General features: G+C 42.8%; 1 protein-coding gene across 1 annotated transcript in view; it reads left to right on the forward strand.

The window, feature by feature from the left end:
- Window positions 1–221: 221 nt before the first annotated feature.
- The window catches only part of SPIN1 (spindlin 1), a gene marked incomplete at its 3' end in the record, with an annotated part of 64,221 nt that continues 48,093 nt past the window's right edge, over window positions 222–16,349 (forward strand). Inside the window, 1 exon segment of the mRNA NM_001195370.1 lies at window positions 222–260.

The following is a 16,349-nucleotide window of genomic DNA, read 5'->3' on the forward strand; positions in this document are numbered from 1 at the left end:
GCCCCGCCCACCACCTCAAGGCCCCGCCCACTGACTGCAGCGCCTGCGCGCTGTGGCCCGTCGGGCCAGGGCCGGGCGGCGCGGCCGGTGCAGTCGGCGGGCGCAGTGCGCGTGCGCCTTGCGGCCGGGGGCGGGCGGCGGCGGCCGCGGAGCGGAGCGGGGGCGGGGCGGCGCCGTCTGGCTCGGTCGGGCCGGGGCGGGAGCGCGGCTCGGGACAGTGGGGCCCGCGGGCTGCGGACGGCGGCCTAGGTGGCCGGCAGGTGAGGCCCGTGCGCCGCTGGGGAGCGGACGCCGCAAGGGGGGCCGCGGGCGGGGCCCGCCGAGGGGCGGTGGCGCCCGGGGAGCAGCGGGCCCCGGCGCATTGTCCGGGCGGCGGGCGGCGCCTGCACAGCGCCCCCTGCCGGCCGGGCCGCGGGCGGGGGCCTCAGGCTCGGGCCGCGCGCCTTTGTTCGCCGCCCCCGCCAACATGGCCGCCGCCCCCGGCCCGGCCGATCGGCCCCGCGCGCTTTGTTCCAGAGGCCTCGGAGCTCACGCGGGCGGGGGGCGCGAGGTGGCAGGGCCCGTGGCGTGGGGGGGGCGATGCGGCAGGCGCCAGCGGGGGGGCGGGGCGGGGTGAGTGTTGCATAACCCGGGCTGGGCGGGGGAGGAAGGAATGGGACCCTCGGGGCTTGAGGGGGTGGAGTAGGAGTCCCCCTGGTGTGGGGGAGGGGGGACAGGACCCCCGGGGTTGGCTGGAGGGATGTGGGGGGGAGGGGAACGGACCTTTGGGGCGTGGGGAGGGGCTGGGGTGGAAGGTGGGAAGAAGGTGGGGGGAGGGGACTGGTCCCCCCGTGTTAGGAGGGCGCTGGACGGGACCCTAGGAAGAGGAGGGGGTTCTCCAGGATCGGGACCCCTGAGCACTGACGCTGCTCTCCCACCCAAGCCTGTGTACCTAACGACGGCTTGGCCTCTCCGGCGGCTGCCCGGGGTCCTGCAGCGATGGGCTTGGCGGAGAAGGTGGTTTTTTCGGGGCTCCCATAACATCCCCCCACCTCATTTCCCTCTTTCCCTTGGCGGCCGGTTCGCACGCCCCGGGGAAGCTCTGCGCGGGACGGGCGGACTACGGGGTTTTCTGCACACACGGACACTTTTCTTTTTCATCACGAGTGACCTTGAGCGCATTCCGCAAGCATTTGCTGAGATTAATTGCACGGCGCGGAAACTGCGCAGTGCCTTTCCTTTGCCTCTGTTAGCCTCTCCAATTGTGGATGCGTCCTCGACTTTACCAGATTTGATTTTAGTGATGGCCTCAGCAATAAATGCCCCAAAATAGACACCCCAAATCTGTTTACGCGGTTGCTTTATGCTTATTTGCTTTTTATGATTTGTGGATTGGGGTTCTTGGTTTTGGAGAGGGTTTTCCGTGCATGTTGAATTAACAAATATGGATTTGCTGTAGATCAATAAGCAACACAGGATACATTTAAGTATTAAAGGATTACACTATGTAACGTGACTTGTGTAGAAGACGACATACCTAAGGAAATGCGAATACCTATGTAAGTTGGATTGGAATTTTCTGGAAGGAACTCTGCAGTCTGAAAGGATTGATGGAGAGTACAGTAATTGCTTTCTACATAGCTTTTGTTAGGAAGTGAAAATTAAACGTAAAACTTGGGGTTGTATACTAGGACAGAATGAGTTTGTGAACATTCTTAAGAGGTTGTGAACTTCTAGTGGCTGTGAAATTTCAGATGGGGTCAAGTGAAATGAGGCAGCTTTTTCCCCTTCCTACTGTCAGCCTTAGTTAATGGGCAAATACCAAAAAACTGTACTAGCTACTAATTTATTACCAGACTTGCTAATTATATGTAAAAGTTGTTAAGTATGTCTCTCAAAATTATGGGTAATAGGTATGTGTTTCTTGTGAGAATTAAAATTGATTTTTTTTGTTTTGAATTTTTTGAGTAGCGAAGTGATTACTGTTAAGATGCTTTTAAATGGATAAGGAAAAAAGACCTTTAGCCATCTCTATGATTCACTTCGAATTCTTGGTTTTTTTTTTTTAAAGACTTTAGATGATCCCCAGAGTTTTGATTGTACCATTTCTGATGGTACCTTTATTGACCAATTCAGAACATAGTAACAATAATTTACTTAGTTTTGGAATATGTATCTGAAGCATTGTTGTTTCAGATGGTATTCTTTGTTACACTGGTATTAAATGCTGCAGGAAAACGGGTCGTGGGTCTCCTTTAGTTTGGGAAACAAATCTAAATCCTTTCCTTCTTCTGTAGGGTCACAATTTTTATCATATCAAGGGCTCTCAGAAATAGTACCAGCAGTGTTTTCCGCATTTGGCCTTACTTAGGTCCCTTCTTGTTTGTCTTTAATGTAATATCTGGTAACAGTCGGGAAATCCAGGTAATGGTGACATGTTGGTTATTGGTGTCCTTATAGATAATGGTGCCACTCCCATTAATTGTTGACTCGGAGGTTGATGTGATCTGTGTGTGCTTGTGCATCCTGTGGGAAGTAGTACCTCAGATTTGGCGCTTATTGATGAGATATAATTATGAGTTACTAATTTGAAGTCTTAACTACAGGAAATTTATGCAGTTTTTACTTCACAATGACTTACCTGATTGCATACTGTTACAGCTCCACTGGCTGCACTCCTTAATTGTTAGCATTTTTTCCTCTGGTATGTTAGAAATGTGTAGAAAGGATACTATTGTTCCTGAAGAGTTCCTGTGGATTATTTTAGAGATGCACAGGAGTGCTGTTGGGCATTTCTTTTGGATTAGCTATTAGCAGGAAACTAATTTGCTGAGAAAGAGCAGTTACTATATATCATGTAAATATTTTCTTATATTTATTAGATGCTTAATGTGTTTTCTTTCTCTTTTCCTTGAATGAAAAGAAATGCGAAGAGGGGAATCAGTGGCGAAAAGGATATGAGCTCTGGAGTTGGACATGGAGATCGAATGGCCTTCAACTTGAAGGAGTCTGGGTTGAAATCCAGCCCCAGTCCTTATTGGTCTAAAGCCACATACCTGATTCATCACAGAGCCTTTTTAAGCTTTCAATTCCTCAGCTGTAAACTGGGATTAAAACCTATCATATAAGACTGTTATGAAAGTTAAATGAAATAGATTTGTAGCACTTCCAGTACGTTCCTGAAATGCACCAGCTGATGCCAGTCATTGTTGATTTCCTTTTCTTTCCTGCCTTTGAACTTTGCTCTAGTTATTAGCATTTATTCTTCAACATCAGGTTGCTGAGCTGTGCTCCAGTTCAATTAAATTTTTAATTAAATCTTTATTAGGCGCTTATTTTATAGCTTTAAAATTACTATAAGTCATGTATGGGCATATTACGTAAAAATGTGCCCTTAGAGCCCTTAACAGCTTGGTAGGGAAGATACCCATTCATATGATGAGGAAATTCTATGCTAATGATGTTTGGGAAGAGAAGGTGATGTGCCAGCAGGGTTTAAGAATATAGATTAGGAGAGGAGTTCCAGTCGTGGCGCAGTGGTTAACGAATCCGACTGGGAACCATGAGGTTGCGGTTCAGTCCCTGCCCTTGCTCAGTGGGTTAAAGGATCCGGCGTTGGCGTTAGCTGTGGTGTAGGTTGCAGATGTGGCTCGGATCCCGCGTTGCTGTGGCCCTGGCATAGGCCGGAGGCTATAGCTCCTGTTGGACCCCTAGCCTGGGAACCTACGTATGCCGTGGGAGCAGCCCAAGAAACAGCAAAAAGACAAAAAAAAAAAAAAAAAAAAAAAAAAAAATATAGATTAGGAGAGAAAAGAAGTCTAAATGGAGTGATGGCAGGGGCAGAGTCAAGAATAGAGTGAGACCATCCTGAATTTGAATTACAATCAGAAGTTTCCTGATTGTTATCTGTTACTCTTGTGAGAGATTCATAGGACTCCTGGATGTCATGAGTTGCCTATGGGTATTGATCATATATCACTGTTGACATACCACTGTAGTCTGGCATAACCAGTCTATCTAGGGATGAATTTGGGGCTAGATTTTCAATCTACATGTCACGTTAAGGTAGTTGGTTTTTCTCCTAAAGGTAGGGGAAGCCATTGAAAGGCATTCAACCTATGAAAGGTGGCTTGGAGGAATCTGCCTGTGTAGGAGCTCTAGCTTCTAGCATCCAGCCTGTGGAAGAAGGTGGATGAAGTCATTTGAAAGCAGAGGGAATTTGTCTGGAGTCATTAGAATGTTAAATGTGTGGACTTTTCTGGGGGTGGTGATGGAGGAAGAAAGGATCCATTCATCATGGATCCTTTTACCCAGATGTTGAGAGAGTAAATGAAGAGACTAATAAAGCATTTTAAATACCATTTTGGATGGTTTTAGTTTGTTGTAATAAAGAAAAGGGCAGGACAACTTTTTTTTGAACCTAGATTATTTTTGTTTGCTTATTACTTGTTCCATTTGCTTATAGTTCTATCCTTAAGAAACCTAGGTTTAATTTTTGGACCTGTTTGCAAATGATCTATATATTTACCTATAGATCTATATAGACACATATGTATCCATGTGACCTATATATCTGTATATTAACTAACTGTGTGTGTAAGTTAATATTCCTCGTGAGAGTTTGAGGTTCTGACATGAGGGTAAGAATGTTCTTTTTCCCGTGTGCATGGTTGATTCGTTGTGAGTTTCTTTTTGCTTTCTTTTGAGGATCACTGTGGTCTCGTGGAATTTTATGCATTCAGTGTGTTTTCATCGAGTAGTCACCATTCTTTTTCCTCAGCGTGTTCTAACTTGGTTATAGCTTGGAACTCTGAATCTGATTCTTTTCCCTCAAATGCAATCCCATTAATTTTTTAACTGTGTCTTGCTCATGTTACAAGATGTCTGAGACTCACTTTGTGCTTTTCCTGCCCAAGACCTATCATCTAGTTCTTTCAGCTGCTTTTATTAGGCAGTGGAATTTAGATACCAAGGTGCTGTGCATCCTTATTGGCACTGAGATGCCCTTGCTTTCATTGGACAGGCCTGGGAAATAATACGTTTTGATTTGTGTACACTATTGTGTTGATATTTCCAGTTCACATTTAACTTTATAGGGTTTTTACTTTGAGTTTATCTTTTCTTCTCTAACATGGAAAATTTGCATTCTTAGCGGCATTGGTTATTTTCCTTTATCTTATAAATTAGTTTGAAAACACTAATAACCGTGAAGAGATTGTAGGTTTATATTTTATTCTTTTTGTTTAAAGACTATATCCACATAAGGATGTACAGTTGACATTCCGAATTATTAAATCATTTGAAAACATTTTCCTTCTGATTTTGTGTAACCAATTTGATTATTAATTTGGCTTATTTGAATGAGATCTTTAACTTTTAAGGATTGCTTTAATTTTTTACTTAATATATTTTTTCACTGTGTAGTTCCAAAGTCAAAGCTGCGTTACAGAGGTCTGTTCACTTTCTCCCTTCTGTTCCTGTCCCCTGCACTGTTCTCCTGCTCCATTTTTATTAGCTTCTGGTTTATTCTTCCACTCTTATTTTTTCAAATAAAAGCACACTTTTTAAAAATTTATTTGCCTTTCTTAAAAAGAAGTTTGGGTACATTGTTGTTACTTCCTTTTAATATATTCTGGAAATCATATAAGCTCTTTTCCTTTTAATATATTCTGGAAATCATATAAGCTCTTTTCCATCCTTTTGTGCTTGTTTGTCTCTTAATTATGAACACTTGGGTTGTTTATATTGTGGACATTTTGTTTTGTATTTGTACAGGGATAATTTCAAGATAGATTGTTAGATAAAAAGGTAAATAATGTTATTTGTTAGTGTCAAAAATTACATTTAAAAATTATCAATCTTTAATAAAATTCTCACTGGCTTCTCGTTGCTTTAAAGAAAGAAACGTCACAACATTACCTCAAAGGTACACATGATTTTTATCCTTTGGGGCCTTGGCCTCACCTGTACCGCATCTCCCTTTGCTTTCCTTATTCCAGCCATACAGGTTCTTCTCGCATGTCCTGTGGCCATCATCATCTCCTCCACTAAGGAGTGTGGCCCTTGTTCTTTTCCTCTTCCTGGAATGCTTTTCTTTTGTTCCTAGTCTTCTTTTAGAGCTTGTCTCAAGCATCACTTTTTGGGTTTTTTTTTTTGGTCTTTTTAGGGCTGCACCTGTGCCATATGGAAGTTCCCAGGCCAGGGGTGGAATTGGAGCCATGTGGCCTATGCCACAGCCACAGCAACTCCAGATCCGAGCCTCATTTGTGATGTGAGCCACAGCTTGTGGCAACTCTGGATCCTTAACCCACTCACCAAGGCCAGTAATCTAATCTACATCCTCACGGATACTACTCAGGTTCTTAACCCGCTGAGCCACAACCAGAACTCCAAGCATCACTTTTTTATGGAGTTCTTTTTGTGTGAGTTTACAGATTTTATAATAGCGGTAGAATAGGGCACCTCCATATGTCCATCATTTGCTATGGTAAATAACCATCAATCTTCTGATGTTTTTGAATTGGTTTTCCTTGGTTTTCCTGAAGTCAAGTCCTTCTGTTAGAGACATTACTATCTTTTCTGGTTCTTAGCAAAATTAGTGTTACAGTAGTTCACATAATTTAATGGAATTTTTTCTCAAAAGGGCTGAGTTACATGAAAGCAGAGACTCTTCCTGTTTCTGCCCATAATTCCTTTTCTTGTCCTTAGCTCAGGGCTTGGGTTGTTAGGGCTCAAGTCCCCTGAACAGTAGCTAGAATTATCCAAGGGTAGATTGAGGCTGTGTGATTAAATGTGTGGTCTGCTGCACAGGCTCTGTCAGAGTTCCATTCAGGGATCTTGGTTAGAGTTGACAATGCACCTTTGTAGATAAGGCTGTTGTCAGCATGCCTGATGTTGGAGTTTGCATACTGCAGGACAGTCATTTGGGAAAGGAAAGTGAAAGTACAGATGGGAAGAACACAGACTGGAAGCCACAGCAAGACAGATTGAAAGCTGTATCAGTTCTCTTGTCTCTGACCTTGCTTGTGTGGGCGTCTCCAAGAGCTGGGCCTTTGTCATGGAGCCAACCACACGCTCTTGGCCCAGGAGGCAGACACTCTCAGGGACCCTGGAGGAAGGTAGAATGGCTATTGCAGCCTTGCATCAGTAAGGCAGATGGGGAGGTAAGTGGGTGCAGGCTGCAGATGTCCCACCAGATGTGCCCTTCACTTGGCGCCCTCTGCCTGCTGCGCAGTAGTCCCTCTTGTGGCCCGCCCAAACCAGAGACAGATGGGAGGGGAAATACTAGGGAATGTGGTTGAGCCCAGCCAAGTTAAAACTTTATAAAGCAAAACCGAGAACCTGGAGTTTTAAATTCGCAGCTCAGGTTCCACATATGGGACCTGAAAGTTTCTATGAAAACCCTGCAAGTGCAAATTGAATTCCCAGTTCGTAAGTGAGAGTGTTGATTGGTAAAGAATGGAACCCTGAAAATTGGATTAGAGACCAGTGGTCAGATTCCAGTTTAGCTGGAGACCTTGAACTCCTAAATTCTGCTGGGCTACCTTTGCCAGTAGAAGCAGCCTTTCCATCCTCTACCTGAGCAACTTCATCTCCCTTTGCCTAAAAAAACCTGCATTTGGCTTCCCCTGGGATCCTACCAGGAGGCCCTAATGGGTGAGGTGCAAAGTGTGACTCATGAAGAGGTGGGCCTACCTGCCAAAAGATTGTCTAGTTTGCCAGTGTGGAGTGAAGAACCTGGGGAGTATTTGTAGCAGTGGATGTTAAAGGTGTGGGGTAATGATGGAGGGAACATAGGATTAGGCACCAAATGTATTGCTGTGCCCTAAGCAGAGATTCTGGATTTCAGTAGCTCAAGGGGTTAGAAAGGGCTCTGCTTAGTTGATTGCCTGAAACAAACCAAAAGGTGACCTGTGCTAGGTGGGGTTAAGATGCCAGAACTGCCTTGGTATACTCTAGAGAAAGGCTTATGGAGATTGGAGTGGATTTGTCATGAAAGACTTGCTCACCAACCCTGGGAAGATTCATAGCTCATGCCTTATCCCACAGCCAGTAGACTTGCAGTGGGAGCTCCATTATCCTTGAGAGCTCTGGTCACTTTTCTCTCTAGGTCAGAAATCACAGTGGAAACTGCTGGTATTGAATTGGGACCTGTAAATGCAGAGGCAACAGCTGGATCTTGAGTTGGCAGCTCTGTTAAATGGTTTTTATTGTATTTCTTTCCCCCTTGGCTGCGCTTGTGATGTGTGGAAATTCGTGGGCCAGGGATTGAACCTGAGCCACAGCAATGATAGCACCGAATGAATCCTTAACTGCTAGTCCACTAGGGAACTCCTAAATGGTTTTTTTTTATTTAGGATTAATCTCTGGCTTATAACTACTGGTAATTTTTGTTACTCTGGTATTTTTGTGTAACCCTATAAAATTTTCCTTGAATTCACTCAGTATAAGATAAATGCAATCTTACGTACTTTTCGTTCATAATTACTCTTCACAATTTTTAGTCCATAGAGTAGGATTCATTTAAAATACATAGCCTTGGGCGTTCCCGTCATGGCTTAGTGGAAATGAACATGACTTGTATCCATGAGGATGTGAGTTTGATCCCTGGTTTTGATCCCTGGCCTTGCTTAGTGAGTTGGGGATCTGGTGTTGCCATGGGCTCTGGTGTATGTAGGTTGCAGACACAGCTCGGATCCCACATTGCTGTGGCTGTGGTGTAGGCTGGCAGCTGTAACCCCTGTTCGATCCCTGCCTGGGAACTTCCATATACCACGGGTGTGGCCCAAAAAACCAAAAAACCAAAAAAAAAACCACAAAAAAACCCGCCATTAAATTATTTATATTGCTTATGGGACTATAATTTGATAGGATCTTTCTGGAAGGTGGCTTCACTAAAATAATATAAAATGCCTGTACTCTGGCATAGTGATTCCACTTCTAGAAATTTACTGTATAGATGTATTTGCACAAATATACAAATCTGTAAGATTTTTCTTTATAATGGTGTTTGTGATAGTGAAGAATTTGAAACATCTCTAATATTGGGGTTAATGGTAAAATAAGTGATCTTATTATATACATACGCTGAAATGTTCCATCACTATTAAAAATAAGTGGAAAATAAAAATAAGAGGAAAAAATTTCCTATACTGCATGGAAAACATAACAGTAAGAGAAGTGAGTTGTAGGACTCATGCCTCTGTGTGCATGTGTGTGTTTTAAGATGTTTATGTTTCTATTCTTATACTTTAAATATTTGCATATGTCATTAGATTCACAGCCGTCTTTTAACAGTAGTTACCTCTCAGGGATGAGACTGAAGAAAGAAGGGGGAGGAGGATGCTGTACAAGATAGTAACAATTTGGCGGCATATAACTTGGTTAATAGTAAGCAGATTTCGTTTTGGTTTGGGGACAGTTGACTTCTCAGTCTTACCTTTTCTTTGAGGTGTGTGTGTGTGTGATATACTGTAAGTAAAGTAGTAGCTACAGATTTGTGACATACTGGCTGTGGAACTGCTCTTAATTTTGTCATGAGTTTCATTCACAGGGTCACATGTAGTTTGTTTATTCATGTAATGATTTTTTCATGTATTAATTATCCATGGCTCGTCATTCTTCTGTTGATAAATATTGGGTGGTTTCCAGTTTGAAACTGTTCAGGTCCCCTGAAGAATAAGAAGACTGCAAACTGGGATTAGATTTAGATTTATTGGAAGAAATGCTTGTGAGAGAGCCAAGAGCGCCTTGCAGATGTGATGCATGTGGAGGAGGAAGGGATTGGGGGGAAAGTCTGGAGGATGTTTTAGGACTTCAGGGCAGTTCTGAGAAAGTTTAAGCAAGGCCAGTGAGGAGTCCTCCAGCCAAAATTGGGGCCAGAGACGTTCCTTATCCTGCAGGTATGGGCCTGCTTTAGCACCCAGCCTGTGGCCAGTCATTGGCTGGAACAGTCTGTGAGAAATGTTGGGCTGGGGGAAGGAATGGATTCAGAGTCGAGCAGCTCCACATGTTAGGTAATGGGAGAGGTTCATTTCCATGACTGACCAGGGGCTCATGTGAGTGGACTTGCTATGAACATTCAGATACATGTTTCTTGCATGCTTTTCTGTTGGGTAGACTTAGGAGTAGAATTGCTGGGTCATATATGTTATGTTTATGTCCAGTATTGGTATAATGCCAAACTTCCGATTTGAATATACCCAGTTTCTATTCTGACTACAGTGAATGCATTCTTGTGGCTCCACATCCTCACCAATACTTGGTTCTTTTTAAATGTAAATAATTTCAGTGACTGTGTGGCAGCATCTTGCTCTAGTCCCTGGCTCCTAATTAAGTGTGGCCATGTCATTTGTGAGCAGAAGAGACTTGTCACTCAGACCTGAAGAGCAGTGGTGAGATTTGCCACATTCCCTTCCTCCTGCCAGTGATGTTTTCAACTGGAGCTTCTTCCAGAGCAGGTCTTTTAAATGTCTAGAGGGAAGACAGAGCAGAGGATGAGGGAAGGAGCAAGGGTAGAGAAAAAGAGGAGAGGCAAGGGTGGAGAAAAAGAGGAAGGGCAAGGGTGGGGATTTTTTTTTTTTTTTTTTTGTCTTAAAGTAAAATTTCTAAGGTTGTTTGTAACCATAGCAACTCGTTAAACCTATCCCGACAAAGCTTTATGAAAAAATATACTTTATTTTTAAGAGCACACTTTAGGTTCACAGCAAAATTGAGTAGAAAGTAGAGTTCCCCTGTATCCTCTGATCTGACACAAGCCCAGCCTCGTCCATTAGCAACATCCTGCGCCAGATAGTGCATTTGTTAGAATGGATGAACCAACATCGACACATCATTATCGTCTGAGGTCTATAGTGCACATAGGGTTCACTCTTGGTGTTGTATATTCTGTGGGTTTTGACAAATTCGTTATATATATCTGCCAATATAGTATCGTACAGAACAGTTTCACTGCTCTGAGAATCGTTAGTGTTCTGTTTTTTCCTGATATCTCTATTCCATTGTGGTCAGAAAACTGTATAATTAAAAGCTTATGGGAGTTTCCTGGTGGCCTAGCAGGTTAAGGATCTGGCATTTTCACTGCTGTGGCATGGGTTCAATCCCTGGCCCAGGAACTTCTGCTTGACACTTGTGCAGCCAAAAAATAAAAATAACAGCTTATGAAATTTTTTGAAGCTTGCTTTATGGTCCAACATATGATCACTTTTTGTAAATCTCTTGTGTGTGCTTTGAAAAGATGTGCTTCTGCATTTGCTGGATTCACTGTTCTATATTTGTTAATCCAACTTGGTTAATTATGTTACATTCTTCTACCTTTTTTCTTTATGGTTTGCTGGTTGTATTGGTTACCAAGAGAAATATATTAATACTCTTACTTTGCATTTGTCTGTTTCTCCTTACTTAGGATAATTTCTGCTTTATCTGTTATGAGGGTATGTTATTGCGTGCATACATGTTTAGAGTATATTTTCCTCATCAGTTGAGTCTTTCTTTTCTTTCTTTCTTTTTTTTTTTTTTTTGTCTTTTTAGGGCCTCACTGCAGCATTTGGAGGTTCCCAGGCTAGGGGTCTAATTGGAGCTGTAACTGCTGGCCTACACCACAGCCACTGATCCATAACCCACTGAGCAAGGCCAGGGATCGAACCTGCATCCTCATGAATGCTGGTCAGATTCGTTTCTTCTTGGCCAGGATGGGAACTCTAGTTGAGACTTTAAAAATCATCAGGTATTCTTCCTTAAGGCCAAAGTATTATTAGAGGTTAAGGTTGCTTAACTTAATATTAATGTAGTTGCATTATCTATTCTCTGATTAGTAGGTGCAGTGTATATCTTTTTTTTTTTTTTAACCTTTTATTTTCAGTTTTTCTAAGTCTATGTTCTGGATGCTTCTGTTTTCAGCGGTATATAGCTGGGATTTTTAGTCTAACAGTATTTCTTAAATTGGAGCATTTGCTTGATATTTAACAAAGTGACTGACATGGCTTTGTTTAAATATGCTGTCTTAATAAGTGCTTTCTGTTTATTATACCTGCTTTATGTGCCTTTTCCTCCTTTCTTGTCTTTCTTTGGAAGCTTATTTTTTTTTTTCCTCTGCTAATTTGGAGGTTACTTAAAACATGCCTCCTTGACTTGTCAAAATCTAATATTTGGTTATTTCCTCCTCTTCTGGACACTTAAGCTCTGCTTATCTTATTTTCACTCATGTAGCACAGTTTGTGCTCTTGTAATTCTGTGTATACTTTATCTTAAGATATTATTAATTTGTACAGTCAGTAGTCATTTAGATTTATCCTTTCATTGCTCTTCATTCCTTGCCATATTTCCAGTCCAGCCCAATTCCATTCCATTTTTTCTTCTGCCTGAAGAACACTCTCTTGTTTCTCCCCTGTTGTGTGACTCCTAGTAGTGAATTCTCTGAGTATGTGTTAGTCTAAAAGTATCTCAAATTGATTTTTCTTTCTGAAGGATATTTTTGATGTGTATAGAGTTCTAATGTGTCAGTTTTCTTCTAAAGTGTTGAAAGAAGTTATTGAATTACATTTGCAGCTTTCATTTTTTTCTTAAAAAGTAAACTGTCAGTTTAATATTTGCTCCCATGGACGGGATCTTTTTTACCTCAGTCTTTATGATTTTTTTTTTTTTTTCGGTCTGTGGTTTTTAACAGTTTTTTTGATGTGTCTTTTTTTTTATATTTTGTGTTTATAGGTCTTACTGAATCTGTGGTAATGTCTTATTCTTTTGAGAAATTTGTAGGCATTATCTTTTAAAATATTTTTGTTACCCTGGCCCCCACCTATCCTCCACTCCATTTAAACACATGTGAGACTTTCCCAGTCTGTTCTGGATATTTTCTTCTGATCTTTTTGTTCACTAATTTATTTATTTGTAAATTTTTTGGCTGCATCTCTGGCATGCAGAAGTTCCTGGGCGAGGAATTGAACCTGTGCCACAGCAGTAACCAGAGCCACAGCAGTGACAAAAGCCAGATCCTTAATGCTCTGAGCCACTAGGTAACTCCTGTTCACTAATTTTTAATAAGACTAGCCTACTGATAATCTATTGAGTTTATTGTATTTTTTTACTTTTGGAAAATCTGGTTCTGTGATACCAAAGTTTTCTAGCTTATGTTTTATCTCTTTGAACATAATAGTTACAGCTATTTTATTTTTCATTAAAAACTTTTATTTCTGTTGCTTTCTTCCCATAACTTACTTTAAAGTATGATTTTGTAACTGGAATACCTGGCAGCCCAATTGATCTGTTTTTTTTGTGTGTTTATTTGTTGTTTTCGCTAGTCCCCCCCCCCCCCCCCTTTAAAAAAAAAAACCAAAAAAAACCCAGCTGCATCTACACATATGGACGTTCCCGGGGCCTGGGGTTGACTTGGAGCTGAGCTGTGGCCTATGACACAGCCACCGCAACACTGGATCTGAGCCATGTCTTCAACCTGTGCCTCAGGTTAGGGTAGTGCCAGATCCTTTGCTGAGCCAGCTTAGGGATCGAACCCACATCCTCACAAACAGCACTGGGTCCTTAACCCCCTGAGCCACAAAGGGAATTCCTGTTTCTGCTAGTTTCTATTTTTGTCTCTTTGTAGGCTCATTTCTGTATTTACACATGTAGTGGATTACATTTTAAAAATTGAGATAATTTGAGGGTCTAGGATGATATTCCTAGGAGAATTTATGCTTGCTCTGCTGGGCATCTGGGGGAGTGGGCAGCCTGGGATCTACTTCAGCTCAATTTTAGGGTGAAGATGAGTTGCCTCTGGGCATCTTATCATTCCCCCAGCCCCTAGGAGCAATTCAGGATTCCATGTCTACATCTTACAGATACATAGGTTCACCAGCCCCCTCCTTCCTTTGCTAGTCCCTGGGTTCTGGTCTTTGGCCCCTTACCTTGCAAAATTGTTAGCCTAAAACTGTCCTTTAACACTTGACACTTACTCTTGGCTGAAAGTGGTTGCAAAGTGGGGTTTACCTCTCTAGATCCCAACTCTGAAAGCACTGCTGTCTTGGAATTCTGTGATACCTTCAAGCATATGGTGAGTGTTTGTGCCAATATGTGTGTTCAAGGTTTTGTCATGGGCATTTTCAATCGTGTACAATCATCCTTTGATATTTGCAGAGGATTGGTTCCGGGATCTCCCACGGATACCAAAGTCCATGGATACTCAGGAACGTCACATAAAATGGCACAATGTTTGCATATGATCTGTGCACATTCTTGTGTACTTTGTCATGTTTAAATTATTTATAATACAGAATACAACGTAAATAATATGTAAATGGTTGTCAATAGAATATAAATGCTGTGTAAGTAGTTGTCAGTGCTTTGGGGAACTTCCTGGAATTTTTTTTCTCCTGATTATTTTTGGTGTGAGGTTGGTTGACTCCATGGAACCCAAAGATATAGAGGGTTAACTGTACAAAAGTCTAGAAAATAATGTAGGGGTTCCCCTAGTGGTGCAGCGAAAATGAATTCGACTAGGAACCATGAGGTTGCAGGTTCAGTCCCTGGCCTTGCTCAGTGGGTTAAGGATCTGGTGTTGCCATGAGCTGTGGTGTAGCTCACAGACGCAGCTTGGATCCCAAGTTGCTGTGGTTGTGGTGTAGGCTGGCAGCTACAGCTCTGATTAGACCCCTAGCCTGGGACCCTCCATATGCCGCAGGTGTGGCCCTAAAAAAACAAAAGAGAAAAAAAAAAAGTAGTGTAAACGAAACCTTTCCAGTGATGTCCTCCTGACTTCAATAGCTTCCTGGCTTCTGGTGTTGCACGGTGTTCCAGGCTCCTCATGTATTTCCTCCCCTCATCTGGAATTAGCCATTCCTATGAGAAACTGGTTCCTAATAGTTTTTGTTAGAGGCGTTCTTTTAGATTTTATTTTGATATATATTCTAGCTTTCAGGAAAGTGGTCTCAAATACCAAGCCATTACTACCAGGCTTGTCTGTTCTTTACATTGATGCTTGCAGGTGGCCTTGAAACACATCGAGGATTCAGAGTTGCTCTTTTTGCTTGTGGTGTGTTGTATATATGTATGTATGTATGTATTTATTTGGCTGCCCCATGGCATATGGAGTCTCCGTGTCAGGGTTCAGATCTGAGCTGCGCTTGTGACCCAGGCTGTGGCTGTGGCAAACACCAGATCCCTAACCCGTTGTGCAGGGCTGGGGATTGAACCTGGTCCCAGCATTCCCAAGATGCCACCGATCCCGTTGTGCTACAGCGGGAATTCCTGCCAGTGGTTTTAGGCAGGGGTGATTGTGCCATGGACTTTCTGGTAGTCTGGTGAAACCTGTGGATACCTTCTCAGAATGTTTCTGAATATGATAAGTGAAATATGAGGGATCAAAGAAGAAATCAAGTATGTTTAAAGTTATTAAAATGTGAAAACAATATAAATTCAGTGTGGCTTTTTTGTTAATATGTTACACAATGCAGATGAGCATTTTCATATTTTAAGATACTAAAATGACAACTCTTGCTATCTATCAAAAAGTAAATTGAGGTGGTCTTTGATTTATCTCCTTTCACATATTGATCAGCTGATAATTGATGACAGGGAATACAAGTGAGCATTATAGATCCTGTGTGTTACTGTGGTGTAATCCTGACACGCTAGTTACCCAGAATGAAGTCATACTTTCAGGCCAAAGCACTGTCCTCCATACAGCTACCCTCCCTGCATACACCAGAAATAAACTTGGGGGTGGGGGCGTCCCTAGGCCATCCACATCTGACCAACTGGCTGCAAATTGGGGGATTCTCATGACTCAGGTTTGATAATTCCCAGATATCAGGAAAGTGCTCTATTTATGATACAGCTTCTTTACAGGAGAAAAAGATCCAAATCCATGGCCAGCCAAAAGACGAAACACATATGATGAGGTCTGGAAGGGTCTGTATGGGAAGCTTCTGGTTTTCTTCCGGGGAGTCAGGAGGATCACCCTCCTGTATATGGATGGTAATTGTGCATGGAGTTGGGAGTACTGTTGACCAGGGAGGCTCCCTTCGGCTTCGGGGTGCAGACTGCTTATGGGGGTTTCATTATGTCAGCATGGCTGATTGAGTCATGAGCCATGAGGTTGAGCTCAGTCTTTTGCTTTCCTCCTTAAAAGTTGGGCGGCTGTCAGGGAATTCAAAGCCCCAGTCCTCTAATCCCATGGTTAGTCGTTTCAGTGTGGCCGGCCCCATTCTTTTTTTTTTTTTTTGGTCTTTTTGCTATTTCGTGGGCCGCTCTCGCGGCATATGGAGGTTCCCAGGCTAGGGGTCGAATCGGAGCTGTAGCTGCCAGCCTATGCCAGAGCCACAGCAATGGAGGATCTGAGCCGCATCTGCGACCTACACCACAGCTCACGGCAACGCTGG

Source organism: Sus scrofa, chromosome 14 (assembly GCF_054392235.1).
Source record: "Sus scrofa isolate SSC_HxYL_T2T_F1_AM1 chromosome 14, Sscrofa_HxYL_maternal_Yorkshire_Landrace_v2.0, whole genome shotgun sequence".
Classification (NCBI taxonomy): domain Eukaryota; kingdom Metazoa; phylum Chordata; class Mammalia; order Artiodactyla; family Suidae; genus Sus; species Sus scrofa.